The sequence below is a fragment of the Artibeus jamaicensis genome, unplaced genomic scaffold (genome assembly GCF_021234435.1).
Source record: "Artibeus jamaicensis isolate MK-2021 breed Jamaican fruit bat unplaced genomic scaffold, CSHL_Jam_final contig_432, whole genome shotgun sequence".
NCBI classification, from domain to species: domain Eukaryota; kingdom Metazoa; phylum Chordata; class Mammalia; order Chiroptera; family Phyllostomidae; genus Artibeus; species Artibeus jamaicensis.
Genome location: NW_026521828.1, coordinates 14,807,875 through 14,823,016, shown reverse-complemented (window position 1 = coordinate 14,823,016; position 15,142 = coordinate 14,807,875). Strand labels below are relative to the sequence as shown.

Sequence of the window (15,142 nt, the reverse complement as noted above, 5' to 3'; positions counted from 1 at the left end):
ACACCTAAGTCCTTCTCTATGTCTTGACAGTGCCAATTGGCAGAATTAGAATCTTGTGAATTCTCATGTGAATTCAGTGTTGATTTTCAATGTAAACTCTCCAGACTGGTTATTGTTACATAAAAACATTGTCAACTATACTGTTATTCTTTTATGTTTTGTTGGTAGAATGACACTATATCCTAAATTTTATGGAATGGTACATATTTAAAATATTCTCTCTGGTTGTTTCCATCAGTATTCTTGCATTTAAAAATAAAACATATTTTTGTTTGGAAATATGTGTTCAAATCAGGTATATCTAACCTATGAATAGTTTATGGGACTTAAATATGGATCAATAATGACTATAAAGTAAGAACTTAGCTTATTTTAGGAAGTTACCTCTCTCTATGAAATGTTGCACAAGAAAGAGCCAGATAAGAAGTGTGAATGAGAAAGAAACATTTGCTTGGTTTACATTTTCACTGTGGTTATAATGGATAGCATTTTCCAGGGGAAAACTTCCAGTTTGGAACAGAAGGCATGATGAAAATACCACCCTTTTTTCTTAAGCTCATGCTGGCAAGGCTTTTTTAAGATTCACAATGATCTCAGCAAAATATCCTTCATGAAAATAAGACCAATGAATTGTTTTCTGACTAGACAGGATCAACTAAACTTAGACTTAGTTTTCTATGTAGATTATAATTGCAGTTGGACTCCAGAATTTCAAGCAGTAAATGATCTTGATACAGAAGCCAGAAAAAGAAGGGAAGACTCTTCCTCACACTTTATCAGCATTTTAGGCACCAGGAGAGCTGTTCCCATTGGCCTGAAGATATTTCTCCATATTTACTAAGTACACCTCACTCTTCCAAATTATTCATTTTATATTTGATTTCAAAACTTTCATGAAAGCAAGATGCTGCCTTAATTTACCTGTTGAGTGAGTTTATTACCACCATTTCTGTTTCATCTTGATTTTTTGGATACAGATATTAAGAAAGATTTGTATATAATTAGTGAATTTATTAGGGTGGATTTCTAGAATAGCATAATAGCTATGAGTATGTATTATGTAATTTGATGTTAATATTAATTAATTGCTAATTTATTTTAATAAATTATATACACTGAAACCAAAGGTATTCCCTTAATGGTGTCATTATTCCTGACTTGCAATTCCTTTTGAAACAGAATAAAAAGAACCACAAGGGAGGAAAAGAAATATCCACAGCCTTTCTTATTTATGTCACAGCATATAGTGAACAATTTTTAATGATGGAATTTTAAGTGTTGTAATGTGTTAAGTTTAAAAATTTGGTTTTCTTCTATCACAATTTGAAATCTTGAGACTATCACATATATGAATACAAAACCTATTTTATGTTTATAGCAAAAATAAAAGAATAAAAACAATGCAAGGAGCTACTAGTGAAAAGCTCTTCAACAATTTTAAATTAGAGGTGTTCAGGCGACAACCCATTCACTCATTCACTCAACCAGTACTTACTGAGCACATTATATGTTGTGCCAAGTTATTTGCTCTTAACAGTTTCATTTTCTGCCCTCATAGAGCTTATAATCCAGTGGAGGATAGAGAAAAATCAAGTAAGCAAATAAATAGCTCTATAATTACAACTTTGATAAGTGCTATAAGGGAAACACTGTACAGAGAGTAATATATGTGTGAACCTCTAAAAGAAGTCATATTAAAGCTCAAACATAAATTATAAGAAAAATCCAACTATTCATAATTTAAAAGAAGAAGAATCTATTAGTGGTCATAATTTAAAAGATGAAGAATCTATTAGTGGGTTTTCATTTAAAAACTTTATGCATATTAAAAACAAAACAAACAGACTCATCAATACAGATAACAAACCAGTGGTTGATGGGAAGGAGTGGAATGGATAAAAAAGGTGAAAGGAAATAACAGGTCACACTCACAGTTTTAACATAAATAATGCAGGGAGATGTAATGTACAACATAAGCAATAAAGTCAGTAATATCATAATAACTTCATTTGGTGGCAGATGGGTAATAGGCTTATTATGGTAATCACATCATAAGGTATATAAATGTAGAATCACTGTTTTATACATCTGAAGCTAATATTATATGTCAACTGTACTTTAATAAAAATATAAAGTATAAAAAATAAAAAAATATATGCTTGTTTAAGGACTATACATGCCAAAAAAATGTATCTTAGTTTAGTCTGAGAAGTCGTGTAACAGGTAATGTATGTCACTGACATATTTTTTTCATAAAGGACTTGAGTTGGTCACAGAGGTTAAGACTGTGAGATGCCACCACCATACTGGGAAAAATAACATGAGTCTGAAAAAGATTTGGTTTTGTTTCTTAATTGCTATTAATGCATGCACCTGGTGAAATTCCTAGTGATTCAAACAGGGATTTCACTGACTGTCAGGGCTTAAAACTCATTCATTATCAGCAGACAAGAGATGACAGAGGTTAACGTCGTGCCCATTGTGAGAGGTAGTGGCAAGTCTGGGTAACATCTCTTAGTTCCTGAAAATGATGCTTGACTCGCAGCTGCTGTAAGTCAGTAATAAGTACTTCGAGGAAATTGCAAAGAACCCCAAGTGGGGAAAACAGCTTGGATCATCAAAAAAATGCACACAGAGATTAGAAATTTAGTAGACATATTTCATTAACATAGAAAAAGAACTATCGAACCATGCTTAGAGTATGACCCACTGATGAAATTGTATGCGTGAGTGTGTTTATACTGTCATATGGGGGGAAAACCCTAGAAGGAAATATTTCAAAATGCTAAGAGGAATTATTTCTTGATGGTAGGCTTATGGGTGATTTTCTTTTTAAACATTTCAGTATTATCTTTTTTTCTCATGAAAAGCATGATTTTTTTTACATGTGAAAAAAGCCTTTAAAAGACAACCTTGAATTGTACTGGTGACTATTGACTCAAGGCAGAATGTCTTTTGTGTGACAGATCTCACTCAGACCGCAAGGTAATGAATGTGAGATGACAGCTCAGATGGCATCCTTTGCTCTTTGGCCAATGATGAAACACCAAACAGTCAGACAAAGTCTGTGCTAGGGCTTTTGCAAAGAAGGGAGACACCAAAAGTTAGGTTATTTTGAAGAAAGGTACTACTTGACTTTTGATATTTCAGAAAGGCCTAAAAGTATTTGTCCAGGGAAAATATCAGGGTGTAGTTGAAGTGATGTACATTGATTTATTATTTAATGTCATGTTTATTTTTAAGAACATGTAGATGGAGAGATACTTAGTAGATGGAGGTAAACCTAAGTTTTTTTCAAGGTGCAAAGCACCAAATAAAATTGTTACCTCCTAACTTCTCATTAAAAATAAAATAATACTTAGTCATAAAATAAGTACACATCAGTCCAACAAAGTTCTCATTTTTTCCTTAGACAAATTCTTCTGTGCTTTCCTGAAATATTAGGAATCCCAAATTTTCTCCAAAATAATTTTTGTGTGCACCTTTTTTTGGTCTGAAGCCCTAAACATACATTTAGTCTATTAAGCCAATTCAGTATCACCAAAAAAAAATCATGGCATCTGAAATATTCAAATAAAAATCCAAATAAAGCCCTAGCCATTGTGTGGCTCAGTTGGTTGGAGCATTGCCCATGGACTGAAAGGTCACAGGTTCAATTCCTGGTCAGGACACATATCCAGGTTGTGAGTTCTATCTCTGGCTAGGGTGCATGTGAGAAGGCAACAGATGTTTCTCTCTTACATTAATGTTTCCCTCTCTGTCTCTTCCTCAAAATCAATGAAACAAAAAAATGTCTTCAAGCAAGGATTTTAAAAAATCCAAACAAAAATGAGACACACTTAATGCAGATTTATTATATCTGATATTCTGAATTTCAAATTGGCAAGACAATTTTGTTAACTTTTCTAATGTGGCAGACTTGGGCTTATGAGATTTACAGTCCATCCCAGTTAGAGCATTTATCAAACTTGAACCTGAGCAAGTCTAACCTCTCTAAGACTGTTTCCACTTATTTAAAAACAATTACAGTGGTAGCATTTGTGGGGATATAAGGAAAAGATAAAACAATGTAAGATGACCGAGAACTACAAAAGATTATATTAATATAAGGCATGATGACTGATATAAGGTATGTTATTTTTGTCATTAACTTTTTCACATGTATGCATCTTATATCTTCCAAGGATGTAATTCATGTAAGAGGTATACAAGTAGTTGTTTTACAATTGATTAATTCATCTCATTTGAAAACACACTTTAAGTTGGAAGATTAATAGCTGGGATGTGAAAACAGGAGGAATTATAAATGACCTCACAGAATAATACCCAAGTATAAATCCAGTTTACTTGTTTCAGTAAAAACTGATTGTTGAGTTATTTATGTTGAAACTTCCATGATAAATTTTGTTTTCTTTTAGGTCCCCAACTATGGGGTAAGAAGCATTAATCTTTTGATAAACCTATGAGAAATGAAGAAAGCCATTTTGTTTCTCCAGATGCTTTCTAAGTCACCCTGATGGAGACTTGAAACATGCACATAAAAAGGAAATATGTTTTGCTCTGACCGGTGTTGGTTGGGTGTCCTACCACAAAGTAAAAGGTCACTGGTTGGATTCTGGGTCAGGGAACATGCCTGGGTCGCAGGTTCAGTCCCTGGTCAGGGTGCATAGGAGAAGCAACTGACCACTGTTTCTCTCTCACATCAATGTTTCTCTCCCTCTCTTTCTCCCTTCCACCCCCTCTCTCTAAAAGTAAATAAATAAAATCTTTAAAAACAAAACCTGAAATATGTTTTGAGGTCACCTGAAGAAATAAAAAATATCCTATCATAAAGTGAGAAATTAGATAATGTGTTTTATTCCAATTAAAACAAGTTTTACCAAAGTTTAAATACTAGTCAAAATATTCGCTGTCTCAACAAGAATGGCATTTTCAAGGCAGTACTTGAGAAAAAGATATTTAATAAAATTAATTTGCTGTTACACAGCACATTTAAACAATAACTTAAACATACCTTTATATATTTTGTTTTTCCTCACATCAGCTTGCTGGCTCTGGAATTATTTTGTATCTAGACCCCATAAAACCACATTTCATTTTTAAAGATTAGCCCTACAGAGGGAAGAATTTTAATATGGTGTCACATTCCACAGAGTTTCTGAGAAAGGGCTCTTGTGAACTGGCCAATGTTCAGTTCCCTGCATTCTGACAAGATGGCATGTAAATTTCTCCATGCAGATGACCAACTATATTTCTTCAAAAAATGTCCCAATTCTGTAATTTAAAAGTCCGTCGCAAAATGGAGTTTTGCTGTTATAGGTCTAGAAGTACCTGATATATTAAGCAACTGAAACACACTCTTAAATGGACAGTTTATTTTAGAAAAAGAGGTTTTAAGACAGAATCTAATTTATCCCAAATAAATCCAGTCTAGATCATACTTATAGAGGTGCTGATGAAAAGAATGCATTGCCTTATCTGGTTACCCAGCTGACAACTCACATTTGCTATCAGAAAGTTTTATGTTTTGTATTTAAAATCTTCATCATTCCTAATGGAGTTGAATCCCATTGACCATATTTCAAGTTCCAAAAAAAAGTCAAGAAGCAATGACTTATGTACAAACTCTCATCTCTTCTGAAGCAAATAATTGCCATTTCTCTGTTTTCTCCATATGAAATTATCCTAGTTTCCTTATCCTTTCTTAAATTAGAGTTCAACTTGTAATCCTTTGAATACACTTCATTTTTCTGTGGCTCCTCCATGAAGGCCACATATTCATCTCAAGTTGTAGGATCTGTATTCCCGTCATGGTCTGACCACACAGCTGAGGCATATGACCATCTGTTCTGTGTCCAGGGTTTACAGGGATTTGCCTCTGCTCAGATTGTACCCATTTCACCTATAAAACCATGTCCCAATGAAAAGTCAACACAAAGGAAATAGAACAAAGCATAGAATACGGTCAACTATAACATGTCTTAATTCTTTAAAGCTTATTGTACTAGTGAATACTGAAATTGTCATTTTTTGGAGGCAAAGTTATCACCAAAAAATTCAGGATGCAGTGTGTTGAAATTCTGATGTGACATGGAAACTCATGTTGCTTGACTTTACGTAGCTGTTACAAGTAGGCACATGGTAGCATGACTTTACAGAGTTGTGAATCTATACAATGGGATATACCATAAGCATATTAAATGCATTCTTCCTATTAAGCTGCCAAAAGAGCTTTCCCATATATATATATATCAAATAAGATAGTTATTCTCAGAGAAATTACATTATAAACCTGATTCAAATATGCATAAACTTTTTAAATGAAGGGTGGCCATGGGTAAAATAAAATGAAAGATTAAAACCAAAAATACTGATATTTTATATTGTAAAAAATGTTTTCCCTGACAATGATAGTATTAGACATGACATTGATGGATAAAACTAGTCCATATGATGAATATAATATTACTAACACACTGTTACCTGCAAGGATTTTTCTGGCTTTCATTCAGTGACATCCATTACCCTGGGTGGCAATGGAGCCCTGTACCCTATTCATTTCAGGCATCTTTAGTCTCCTGAGCTGCCTTAAAGCCTTGACATAATAAAAGGTCAAGTAGACCCCAGTAAGCATTTGTAAACTACAATATACTTCCTCCCCCTTTTGGGCTGCAAGCCACACATTCTTGTGCTGAGCTTTACTCCTTCGTATTTCAGTTCATTGTATAAGCAGGCTAATTTGGAAAGGGGGTACTTAGGGAAGACCTAGATTTTTCAAAATGACCCTACTTTCCTTCTTGACCACCTAAAGAAGTAAATCCACAATGGAACATTTGAGAGAACTCTAAAATGGTGCCTGGATACCGAAGGAATGAACAGCAGATAGCAGCACTATTAAATAAAATGAATGCATTTCACTGTCCAGCTCGCCTGTGCTTTCTGGGACACAAGGCACAAATGTGAAAGGGTTGGGGTAGGATTTCAAGAAAGCTGATTTGTTTCAACAATCATTTGGCAAGATGTTGTTCACAAATAATACCACAAGCCACCTCCCTTTCTGATCATTGTCAAGTCAGGGCTCTCAAATCAACCCCCACAAACATAATTAAAAATACAGAAAAAGAGAGAGGTACGCTATAAATTTGCTTCAAGGGCTATGATACAGGATAAATGATAGGCATCTGCCTTAATTGGTCGCAACAAAACTAAGGGGCAATAACAAGAATAAATCTCGCATTAATCCAAATGAAGCCAATTAATAATATTACAAACCAGAAGCATAGTTTCAAAAATAAATTACCTCCAAGCATGCAAGGGCATTTATAACCCATAAAAATGATTGCAAAGAACATTCTGCATATAAATATGTTTCATAAATGCACTATAAATACTAAGTAGTGTGTTTACATATGATATGCATATCCATTGAGTATATTTTTGTATATTCAAAATCAAATCTATGTACGAAAAATGAAACCGTATCCAGCAAATGGTTTCTCCACAAGAGTACATTAGAATATGGAAGAGAATGCTAAATTTCTAGGGCCGCCTTTCCTAAGCAATAAAGGAAGTAAGAAAAACCACCTTATAATTAGGCAAGGAACCTTATGAGGCACCGAAGGTGTTTTTGAGGAAGGCCCAGCCCTATAAGTGTGAGCTGCAAATGAAATGATTCCTTTCAAAACACCAATTTCTTGTTGGCTCTTTTTCCACCCTCTGATTCTGTTGCTAAGCTTGGAAGGAAAGGAACCAAGTGGCTCACTCTGCACTCAAAGCCCATTCAAGATAAAATCAGAACACCATTTTTTTTAAAGCAGGATCCAATGTTCTCTCTTCCTGGTAACCTTCCCCTAGGTTACCATCTCCATCCCCATCTCTGTCTCCACATCTTCCTCTCCTACTCTGAGGGGGTCATTGTTCACGTGCAGGCCACATATGTCTACACGGGTCATTTAATAGCAAGCTAAACCAAGAAGATAGCTGCACCGTCTCCTACTTACCTTGCTGAGACCGGGAAAAGCTGCTGAAAGGAGGAAGAGATGCAAACTGAATCCATTTTCCTTGTGACCGAGCCGGATGCAGCCTCCGAACCCAACATCAGCAGCGGCTGCTGGGATTTTTTTCCCTCTGTCTCTGGCTGGCGACGGTGCTAATAGGAACCACCCTTCCAGCTCCACTAGACTATCAGCAGTCGAGGCGGCAGCAGCACCAGCATCACCGCTTGGCCTCCTCCCTCTCGAAGGATGGGGTGAGCTCAGAAGCAGCCAGGAACTTGCAGCAGACACCTCCTCTGGCTCCTCCTCTCCTGCCCCCTCCCCCACAGCCCCACCCCTGCTGCAGTGGAAGCTGCCTGCCCCGGCAGCTGCTGGTTGTCATGGTAATGACCAATGGTGAGCGACCAGACTACGGGGGAGGGGAGATGTTTGGACCGCACTGGAGGGGAGTGAATTTGAGGGGCTTCGCTCTGGGATGCTAGTGGTCTCTCTTACCTTGGACTGCGGGTCTTCAAAAGTGGGGCAAGGTTGTATAGGCATTGGAAGAGAATAATTTAAATTGAAACGAAATCTAGACTGTAACCTACAAAACAGCTCAACTATCTGTGCGCTTTCTATGGTTTCCCAATAAAATGTGTGATCAGAAAAAAATAACGAATATGGAGAAACTTATGTCGTGTAATAGGAGAGTATTATCATTCTAAAAATGTTTGTCCTGTATAGCATCTTTTACTCAATGCCACTTAAGGTTGTTAAAAAGCAAAATGAGTGGCTGGACTTTGCAATAAAACAAGAGTCCGATTTCTTGGCACTACTCTCCCTTGCTGTTTTCAGGTGGGTCACTGGGTTTTTCCAGCTCCCCCTGTGAAGAAGACCCGGAATTAATTGGCACTACCCTGTCCAAATGGAAGCTGAATCAGAGGAAACAGAAATTCCTTGAGCAAGCAGGGTTCTCAGTAGCACAAGTTGGTGGACAGTTCCAAACATTTTTAGTGTCAAACTCCTGGAGGGTTGAGTTTCCTGCGGTAAATTCCATGCCACTTTCATGAATGCTCTTTTGGAGCTCCCAAAACAGCTGGGAGCCAGGGCAGCAGGTGGAAAAAAAGGAAGTGAAATCAGTAGGGTTGAATTCTAGGTGAGTTCTGTTTGTCACTAAATTATAGATGACACTAGTATTTATCTCATGCAGTAGTTGTAAAGGTCGACTGAGATAATGCACTAAAAGCCTTTGCCATGTACTTAGTGCACAATAAATGATTACTATTATTAGTAGTAGAAAAGTGTATCCACATCTTAATCCAAGAAATTAAAGGAATAGCATGGCAATTGCAGAGACAAGAAAAATCGAGGCGAGAGGACACTTAAAACATGTTATCTGTGTTAGTGATGATTACAATGAGGATGACAGACACAGGGAAGCCTCCGAGAGATTAAAATCTCTCTAAAGTGTGACAATGGAGGATGGTCTAGGCTCTAAAGGAGTTGAATACATTGCCTGAATTCACACAGCTAATGAATGGCAGAGCCAGAATTAAAACTCTGACTCTTCTCACACTGACATCTGCTCTTGTTTAACCATTACATTTTTCTGCCCTTCTGCCAGGGAGCAAAGATACTCTTTGTTCTTAGCCCATAGGGTTATTGGTAGGTTCAAACAGGATTAGCACAAGTTTCAGAGCCGCACGGCTGGGCTTGACACGGTTTGGGCCATGTTAGTTAACTTCCCTAAACCGATGTGTCTTCCTCACCTGTGAAATGGCACTAATCCTAGAACCTCATAGAGTCATCGTAAGAATTAAATAGGATGATGTGTAGAGAGCATCAGGACAGCTAGTATGTACTAAGTGTTCAATAAATATTAGCTATAAGTATTTGTTACTCATTCTTACATAATTAGTATTAGCACCTGAGAGACTTTTTCCTGCACCAAAAAAGGCCTTGATGCCAGGGCCTTATTCTGACAAAGCTGATTTAAAGGCATATCGGTTGTCATGGAAAGAGTTTCAACTTACCTTCAGCACTTGGCATGGCCTCTGGGTCCTCTCCGGGAGGCCGCACCTTGCCCCATCAGCTAGTGGCCCCTGCCTCCCACCTGAGCCCAAACAATCCCACAGCCCACACTCACACCCACATCAGCACCACTGTCTGGAATTTTCACCATAGGCATCTTTTCCACAAGCATTTCTGTGCAATTATGTCATAAAAGGTACTGTAAACTGATTGACAGTTTGGGTTGTTTGGAGGGAGAGGGGTCATTTCTCCAGTGACAAGTCAACCTCTATAAAAAGAAGATAAAATAACTGGTTGGGGGAGGTTGTTGTTTTTGTTTTTGGTGGGGCAAATTTCTTGCAGTTACTCCCATTTCTATACTATATGTAAATCTTAGATAGCCCTCATAATGGTCTACTCAGTTACCACCAGACGTGGTGCTGGTGGCCTTAAAACAGCATTTCTTCGAGATGATGAGAGCTTTCCCCAAGAGTTTGAGACACTATGTTGAGAGCACAGTTGAACCTACATTTTCCATAGAACGAAGATAGGTGCTTAGATACAAACAACAAAATAAGATCAGTTGTTTGCATAGTATTGCCATGAAGCTACAGACATTTTAAATGTATTCAGCTATTTTGTGTTTCTCAATAAAATCTTTTGAATTTTGTTATTCATTTTTTCATGTTTCATTTTGTTCTTTTCATGTCCCTCCTTTATTTGTCATTCTTTCATCTTTTTACAGCAAAATTGCCTTACTGCCAATTAATTAGTAGAAAATGCTTCCTGCAAAGACTCCTTGGGCAGAAGTTCTTGTATCAGGAGCATCACGTAAGTGAAGTTCTATAACAATAAGGAATGAGTCGTGATGATCTCACGTCTTTCAGTTTTTTCTCTGCATTTCATCCTCTGCTGTCTTCACAGGAAGAGTGTTGAAAGAAAGTTGCAGGTTGTAGAAGCTTTTGTGCTTGTTTAGGTGACAGGATGGCCTTGTGAGGAACATGGCACCTAGCGCCCAGGGCTGATTTGGTTGGGGTGAGTGATTCTGGTTTTAATTTCTTATGAACACAGAATCAGCTGGGGGAGAGAAAAGCTTTCTGTGGGCCCTGTTTGAACAATTTCGTAATTTAAACATTGAAATACTATTCTCTTGTTCTTTTCCTTATCTGGGCAGCACGGTTATCGTTATTTAACAATGCTTGATGGTTATTTAATTATTTTTAGATATTTAATTATGTAGAAGTTACTTTTATTTAATAACTTGTTACATATTTACTTTAAAATAAAATTTGTTTCTGGCTTTTAGCAGAACAATAATGAAAATAGGCATGGTAGAGAGAGTGTCTTTAGAGAAAGGAACTTAAAGCAAAACCATACTTTTTTTAAAAAAAGTAAAACAGACTTCAACTGTATTTGTAATCGTTTTTATTTAACAAATTAAACCTTGCATTTTATTTTTCTCTTCATTGCCACACCCTCTCTTACCATGCTTTATTTTTCCATAGTATTTGTCATCTAATATACTGTATTATTTATTTGTACTTAAATTTTTTTATCTGTCTCTCCCCACTGGAATTTAAGCTATGAAAGGGTGGGGATATAAAAATTTTTTCAATGACAGTTGACATACAATGTTATATTAGTTTCAGGTGTACAATACAATGATTAGACATTTATATAACACGGGGAGTGATAACTTTGATAAATCTTGTCACATTTGACACCATACATAGTTATTACAATATTATTGATTATGTTCTCTAGGATGTACTTTATTTCCCCATGACTATTTTTATAACTGGAAATTTGTACATCACAATCTCTTCCCCTTTATTACCCATCCCCCACCTCTCAACTACCTACCATGTGGCAACCATCAATTTGTTCTCTGTATCTATGAGTTTGTTTCTGTTTTTGTTTATTAATTTATTTATTTATTTTGGGTTCCACATGTAAGTGAAATCATATAGCATTTGTCTTTTTCTGTCTGACTTATTTCTCTTAGCATAATACCCTCTAGGTCTATCCATTTTGTCATAAATGGCAAGATCTCATCTTTTTTATGGCTAACAGTCCATTGTATATATGTGCCACATCTTTATCTACTCACCCATTGATGGACACTTAGGTTGTTTCCATACCTTGGCTATTATAAATAGTGCTGCAGTAAACAAAAGTGCACATGTGTTTTTTTTAACTAGCGCTTTGGATGTTTTTGAATAAATACCCAGAAATACTGCTGGGTTACATGGTAGTTTCATTTTTAATGTTTTGAGGACCCTCCATTCTGTTTTCCATAATGGCAGCACCAATTCACAATCCCACCAACAGCATGTGAGGGTTCCCTTTCTCCATAGACGTATTGATGATGGGCATTTTGACAGGTGTGAGGTGATATCTCGTTGTGACTTTGATTTGCATTCCCTGATGATTAGTGATGTTGGGCATCTTTTCATATGTCTATTGGCCATATGTATGTCCTCTTTGGAGAAATGTCTATTCAGGTCCTCTGAAGGTTGGGGGACAGGGTTTGTTTGTTTATTTGTGAACAATGCCACCCTATATTAAGTGCTCAATAAATATTTCTTGAATGAATATGCCAGTAAATAAATATAATATCAATAAATTCTGCATTGAATCATGGTTATATAAGTTATTATAATATTTTTCTAGTTATATATTTAAAATGATTAAATAATAATTATTTTAGTTGTATCCGTGCATTGATATGCATAATGCATAATATGCTAATGTATAATGTCTATCTAATCCATATCTTAAATATACATAGCTATTAAAATGGAAATGTTTGTACATGCATATTCAAAGTCATCTAGCATATTGCCAATAGTATGTATGGCTTCTTTGGGAAATATTGATTTTGTACTGAGTACTGAGTGTCTTCCTCAGTAGTACTAACAGTGACCAGACTGTCTGCCTCTCCTGGGATCTTCCCAACTTTGACTTCTGCATTCTGTATGAGATGTGTGAAAGAGTGCAGGGTGTGGGTCTTGGCTGCAAAAGTGGCATTAAATTTTCAGGGGAAACCACAGCAGAATGGGAGGAAGCTGCAAAGTGTGGGCTATGGAGACAGACTGCTTAAATTGGGTCCATGCTTCACCATTTGTTTTCTGAGTGACCTTGGGTAAGCTGCTAAATTTCTCTGTGCTTCAGTTTCTTCACTGTATGACATAAGAGCAGTACCTACTTCATCTGGTTGTTTTGAAGATCAGTGTTCATATGTGTGAGGAGTTAACCAGTATCTGGCATGTAGTAAGTAAATGGCAAACAATAGAAGCTACTACCATTATTTCTTAAATGTTTATTTATCTATTTTTAGACAGAGGGGAATGGGGGAGAAAGAGAAGGAGAGAGACATCAATGTGAAAGAGAAACGTCGATCAGTTGCCTCTTGTACATGCCCCGACCAGGGACCAAACCTGCAACCCAGTCATGTGCCTGGATAGGTAGTCAAAATGGAGACTTCTCATTTTGCAGGACAATGCCCATTCGACTGAGTCACACCAGTCAGTGCAGTAGCTTACACCATTACTAATATAATTTAGAATTATAATTATGCATAGCGCATTTTTATGGATGTTTTAAAAACACTCAGATCACTCAGAGTTATTTTAAGAACTTGCTGTTATGACTACAGAGGCAATGTCAGCAGTCTATGAGGATTTCTGCAGATGTCTGTCTCAGAGGTAGGCCAATGTCCCGATTTCCCCCTAGAAAAGAAGCAAAAAAGGAGAAGTTGAAATAAACTTGTTTATTCCGTGTTTACTCTCTAAGAGATTATTCACATATTTTATATTTACAGAGAACATTAAATGTAAGCAGTCAAGATATTCTTGCATTTACTAAGAACAAGGATAACACCGTTCTGACCCCAGTGCATATCCTTTACCGGCAGTATCAGTAAGCAAGTATATTAGAATTCTCTCATGAATACATAGTCCTGTAGCCAAACATCATATGATGACTCCATGCATAAGCAGGTGGACACTTTGGCCTTCGCTTACTCCATTTCCTCTAGAAGTTGCTTTTCTTTCCCCAACTCTTCAACCTTCTGGGTTTATCCATCACCTCCTTCAGGGAGTCTTCAGTGATACTAGGGTTAGCATTAGAACTGAGATTCCCATTGTCCCTTGTCAAGTCTTTATTGCTACACTTATGCTGAATGGTAAATTTTTCTTGTCTTTCTCTCCTGTTTGACTGTAAGAACACTGAGGTCAGGGATGCTGTTTGTTGATTCACTTATTGATACATTAACAAATATTTTTTGCTAGCAACTACTGTGTAATATACTGCTGAGTAGGGGCATAGCTGTTAATAAGATAACATGAGCATTCTCTTCACAGGGCTTAAAAGGGAAGTGAGACTGCCTAAGTACTTAAATGAAGTTGAAGGCTACACCAAAAAAACTACAGGAAGCTCTGATGGCATGTAAAGGGAGAATGTAACTAAGTATGGGAGCCCTGAGAAGATATTATTGAAGAAAATGTGAGGTTGGGCAGTAGGTGGTTTCAGACAAAGCAAAGGAAACATATGTAGGTCCCTAGGTGTGGAAGAACATGGTATATTACTCAAGTTTTGTTTAATGCTATTACCTGGCAGAATAACTGTGCATTATGTGCCACTTATGTGTTTCCTCAGAGAGTCTGCCCCCTTCCTTCTCTAACACATATAAACACAGAGATTCTTTTCTCCATATTTTCCTTCTGATAATTTAGGGAATTAGAATTTGTCAGTGAGTAGCCGAGGAGCTACAGGCTTTGTGGAATGAAAAGCATAAAGAGAAACCAACAGATTCGGTGTTCTTACCACGCTGACAGTAACCCCTCTTCTGTTAGAGATTTGTTAAGTAAGATTTACATGGTAATGCAATCGTTTGCTCTGACGTTAAAACAGTTTTTCCTTTCAGGTCCTGTGCAATTGTATGTAACCCAGTGGCAGAAAACACATGGGATTAGATTACTAGCAGATCAGGGACACCAAAGAAATGAGGAAAGTCCTGTTTCAATTATCTTTTTCCAACATTTAGTGATCAGAAAATCTACAATAAGTTTGTTTAATTTCACTGTGCATGTAAATTTTATCTGAATATTAGAATTGCTCTTTCTTTCAGTTGCCTATGGGAGGCACCATAATTTTTA

The 15,142-nt window shown here is 36.7% G+C and overlaps 1 protein-coding gene across 1 annotated transcript in view; it reads right to left on the bottom strand.

The window, feature by feature from the left end:
- Positions 1-8,214, bottom strand: part of JAKMIP2 (janus kinase and microtubule interacting protein 2) — a 135,452-nt gene extending 127,238 nt beyond the window's left edge. Inside the window, exon 1 of the mRNA XM_037161894.2 lies at positions 8,001-8,214. The gene's annotated coding sequence lies outside the window, so the exon portion shown is untranslated. The remainder of the gene's footprint in view (positions 1-8,000) is intronic.
- Positions 8,215-15,142: the final 6,928 nt, after the last annotated feature.